Raw genomic sequence first — 5,221 nt, 5'->3', positions numbered from 1 at the left:
ATCAGGCATTAGGAAGAAATTCTTTCCTGTGAGGGTGGTGAGACTCTGGCACAGGTTGCCCAGGGAAGCTGTGGATGCCCCATCCCTGGCAGTGCTCAAGGCCAGGCTGGATGGGGCTTTGAGCAACCTGGTGTGGTGGAAGGTGTCCCTGCCCGTGTCAGGGGGTTGGAACTGGATGATCTTTAAGGTCCTTTCCAACCCAAACCATTCTATGATTCTATGGTAGTTGCTCAAAAGCAGTTTAAGTCTGTTTTAACTTTAAGGCCTCTTTTTCTCTCTGTGGTATTTATGGTAGCCATTCTGACGCCTTCTGCTGTGAGTCTTGTCACCCAAAGCCACCCCATCTTGCCCCAGGTTGCTTTCTAGGTGGGTTTTCCTCTTCCATCAGCCAGCTGTGGACCAGGGCTGGCTGGCAGCACAAACCCTGGTGCCACCAGGTCTGAGGAATGGCACCTGTACATTTTTACTGCATACTCTGGTTTTATTTGCTTGCATTGTGGGTTTGCACTGGCCTGGCTACGTGGGCTGCTGCCACTGCTGCTTGTACAAAAGTTGTGCTCTGTCTACAATCCACATCTGACTTTCTGGTTGTGAGAAGAGGTATTATTTATTACACATTCCTTCCCAAAACCTCCCATTGATAGAAGAAGGAAAAGAGCCTCCAGCTCTGACTTGAATGGAATGGGAAATTTGAATGCGAAAAATGGGAAAATGAATGGGAAAACCAGCAACCGAAGGGACTAATTTTCTACTCCCTATCACTACAGCAGGGCTGTGCAAATGTGTGCACCAAGCTGGTGTAGTTCATCAGTAGTGGGCTGGCACTGGGCACACCGCACAGCCATTCCAGCCCCAAACCTTACCCTTAAACAAGCAAGACGTCAAGGCACAGCCCCCGGTTTCAGTCCCTGGAGCGGGCATCGGCATGGCCAGCACTGGAAAGGCTGGGATGGAAATGGAGATTTCTGCCTTTGTGTTTAAGGTGGCTGAGTGTCATCCCCAGTCAGAGGAGGAGGGAGTCGATGGCTGCAGTATCAGTGGGTCTGCCACTGGCCTTTTCTTGAATTTCTGTTTTGCTTTGTGGATCTGTTTTTTTAACTTTTTTTTTTTTTTTTTTTTCACATGCAGGCAAGTTTTTTTTGCCAGGAGACACAAGTCTTCCCACAGTTGAAGATATACTTCGTGCCTGAGTCACTGCTCTTTTCTCATCAAAGGGGTCCTGGTTTTCTGATGGTCAAGCTTAAGTCTCTTAAAGGGGAGAGCCTCTGCCCTTTGGAGCAATTTTTGCTCCATTATCAGAGAAGAGAGACTATCTTTCTTTCTCCCTTTACAGCTGCAGGAGCATCAAACTGCCTCCACAGAGCATTTCTCTGGAAGCCACATGCCTTTTCTGAAAGGCATCTCACCAAAGAGCTGGCAAATCCTGCACTGCCTGGCTCAAAAGGCTGTGATAAGAAATTACTGGGGTCACGGAGAAAACATACTTTGTGCGACCCTGTGGCTCTGAGGTGGACCACTGGACCCTCCAGTGAAGCTGTTCATTTTCTCTCCTCTTTTTTCCCTGGGTGAATTAATTTCATGCCCGCCTTTGGTGCTGGAGTGATGCTTGCCTGACTCCTTTTGGCTACAAATAGCAGCGGCAACTCTCCAGCCTCCTCCCCCAAACAAGGATGCCCCCAGCAGAAAGAAGTGCCCCTTGTTGTTGCCCCCTGCTGCTGACCCCTCCCTGGGTACTGCTGCAAGCTGCTGCTTCCCAGGAAAAAAACAGCACTGATAAAGTGCTTGTCATTCATAATTTCTGGTTTCTTTTGCTAACTGACCAGCTGGATCTCACCTTGCCCAGCCAGAGGGCAGTTGCTGTCCCACCATCTTCGTATTCTCCTCCCATGGACAGAGGTTTCTTGTCTGATGCTGGCCTTGGATGACTTGGGCAATCTCGACAGGCTCCCATATGGCTTTTTGCAAGGAAGATTTGCCATCTCACAACTTTGTGTGCAGAGGTTTTCTCAGGGAAAGGCTTTGCCATTCGTTGCTTCCCCTCTGCCTCCTCTCCTGGGCCCCCAGGACTTCTGCACATCTCTTTGTGTCTGGGCCCAGCTTCAGCAGGAGAAAGGGCCACTATAACCCTATCCATCTTCCACCGGTGGAGGGGGCAGACGCACATCCCAGCAAGCGGGATCATCCACTCCAGTCCGTGCAAAGGGAGAAGTACACATGCTGGTTGGGCACAATGCCATCCATTCCCAGGAACACAAACTGATCTCCAACGACACCGCAAGAGCTTAGGAAACTGCATTTCTTCCCTCTCTTTGGGACCTGGCACTTCAAATTTGAGAGGGAAAGCTGCTAAATCAGCCTAAACATTGTCCCATGCTTTCAAAATATTCATAAATAATCTCAAAATAGCAGTGAGCAGGAAGAGGAGAAGTTTGCTGCTGATATTCAGCGTGGTCGAGGCAAAGGGCTGACTATGAAGAGTTGCACAAAGACCCTCATGGCACTGAACAAAAGGGTAATAAAATCACAGATGAAATCTTATGTAGATAAATATAAAGTGATGTGCATGGGAAAAGACAATCCTAGCTTTACACACAAAATGATGGGCTCTGAGTTGGCTATTTCCACTTGGGAGTGAAATTTTCAGGTTATAATAGATAGCTCTATGCAAATGTCAGCTCAACACTCAGTAGCAATCAAAAAAGCAAACAGAAAGCTAGAAATTATTAGGAAAGGAGGAGAGAGCAAAACAGAGGAAATCATTATGCTGCTGTATAAATCTGTGGGTTCCCATCTCTTGAATACTATTGTGCAGTCCTGATTCACCAATCTCAAATATGATACAGAAGAAATAGAAAAGTTACAGAGGAAGGCAATTGAGGGTGATCAAAGGCATAAAAGGGCCTCCATTCAGGGAATGACTGAATAGATTAAGACTTTTTATCTTGGAAGAAAAAATGACTGAAGAAGAAATATGACCGAGTTTCGTGACGGGAAGAGTGACACGACTGGGGAACAGCTGTTCACATTATTCAGTGCTGTTCAAAGGAAGAGAGTGATCATCAAAGAAAACTATCAAGTGACAAGTTCAAAATAAACAAAAGAGATTTTTTAGCTGTGGCACTCCTTGCCGTAGGGTACAGTGGATGTTTGAAATTTTCATTGGTTCAACAGGGTGTGAACCAATCGATGGAAGAAGAATCCATCATGGGCTATTAAATGCAGGGACAGTGTCTACAGTTCAAGAGGTTCCTGAGTCACAGACCACTAGGGGAGTGAAGAGTATTCTAGGAAGTATAAACAAATGTTTGATCTATTTTTGTATTGCTTCCTGAGCATCTGTTCGTTGCCCATCTTGTATTCAGGGCAGGATGCTGGGCCAGGTGTATTTTGGGGGCTAACCCTTAGCAGTCATCCCCATGTCCTGCACCTCACACCAGGCCATGCCTCCCACTGAGAAAAGCAGCTTAAATGTAGCCCGAGGCGTCTGGTGCTGCTGCCTGTCACCGTTTCCCATGAAGCCCCCTGCATCGCAGAGGTGGAGCTGCTGGGTGGCTTTCCAGCCTGAACACACCAGGCATGATTTTCAGCTTCAAAACTCTTCCACCAAGACCCACAAGCAGGTGCCTCCCCTCTTCCTTTAGCTCCCAAAGCAAAAGCCTCTGCAGGCCACCCACTTCAGAGCATGGACCCCTTCTCATGGTATACCCTTGCTGTGGAAGGGGAAGCCATGATGTTTGTGGCTGCTGAAGCAGACCTTAGTGATGGAGGGAAAGCACCAAGCCAGCTGAGTGCTGGCTGTCCCTGATGGGCACAGTGACATAAAGCAAAAGGCATGCGCTGCAGAAACCTGGCTCAGCATCATCTCCTCCCATCACTGAGTCTGGGACCTGAGGAAACCTGTCCAGTCCACCTTCTCCTGCACAGATAAGTCTCCTCTGCAGATCCTCAGCTGGAGGCCAAGTCTTTCTTGAAACACAGCTAATAACCAAGGGATGCACCTTGTGCTCCTTGTAGACCTCTGATGTGCACCTCACCGTGCAGTGGAAACATGACCTGGTGGTGGCTGTCTCAGAACAAGGAAGTTTGAATGCGGCCAGCTCACCTTCCTGCAGCCCAGCCTGGATCATCTTGGGGTTTATTGCCCCAAGGCACCACTGAAAGAGAACGCATGGTTATGAATGATGGAAGAGCATAAAAAAGAAAATGTGCAGCAGTGGCTTGAATGGTCAGTCCAAATCTGAGTGATTCACTCAAGATTTCCCCCAGTAAATTAAAAACAAACACTTGGATACTCTGCTGACACAATATGTAAGTGCCTCTTCTGGCTGAAAAGTCGCCACCTTAATTCCAGGGACATTTGTTCCTGTGCACTTTTCCAAGGCTGCCTTAAAAGCCATGCCTTGACTGTTTACCGGCTGACGGACACAAACTAGGAACCTTGCTTTACACCTCCTTCCTAGCTAGAAATGAGAATGAGGGATAGTGCCTATTACAAGGTAATCACCCCCCGGGGGAAATTCCTGAGCTCAGTTATCTCTGCTCCCCAGATCAAGGTAATCTCCTTGCACTTGGCTAGCCATTGGCAAAGCTTGTCTAGCCAGGCTGGCTTGTCACTCTCAGCATTTAGGAGCCTGCCCTATTTCTGGAGGCTGCTACATCTTCCAAGCAGCTTTGCATCGACATGGCACACTTGATAATGTGGAGGTGAGGCTTATTTTCTGAAAATCTACCTTTTCCACCTATAAGGCCTAATTTAAAGTAAATGTAAGGCTGTATTCTATTCTTATTAACATGTGTGCTATTTTGCAGCAGCTCTGAAGGAGTAACAATGATATATTTTAAAACAGGAGGACAATCAGACTTCTGTTGAGTTGATTGATCTGCAGGAGAGGAAGCACAAAAAGGTTTATTACACACACTGAAGCAAATACTCTGACAGTGACTGTTAGGGGAAAAAAATCCCCACCCACATTTCTTGCCCCTAGATTTCCATTTGGAAGGAGTCCCTGCTGTGTTTGGCTCTGTAGGATAAGGAGGAAGACGAGAGTCTTGAACGCAGAGTGTGAACTGCAAGTGGGCAAGGGTGGGAAACCCCAGCTCTTGGCTGCAACCGGGGGAGACCAGGTGGCTTTCTCCCTCTTCCTCTTCCTCTTCCTCTTCCTCTTCCTCTTCCTCTTCCTCTTCCTCTTCCTCTTCCTCTTCCTCTTCCTCTTCCTCTTCC

The sequence above is a fragment of the Falco punctatus genome (genome assembly GCF_963210335.1).
Source record: "Falco punctatus genome assembly, chromosome: 2".
NCBI classification, from domain to species: Eukaryota; Metazoa; Chordata; class Aves; order Falconiformes; family Falconidae; genus Falco; species Falco punctatus.
This window is presented reverse-complemented; position numbering follows the sequence as displayed.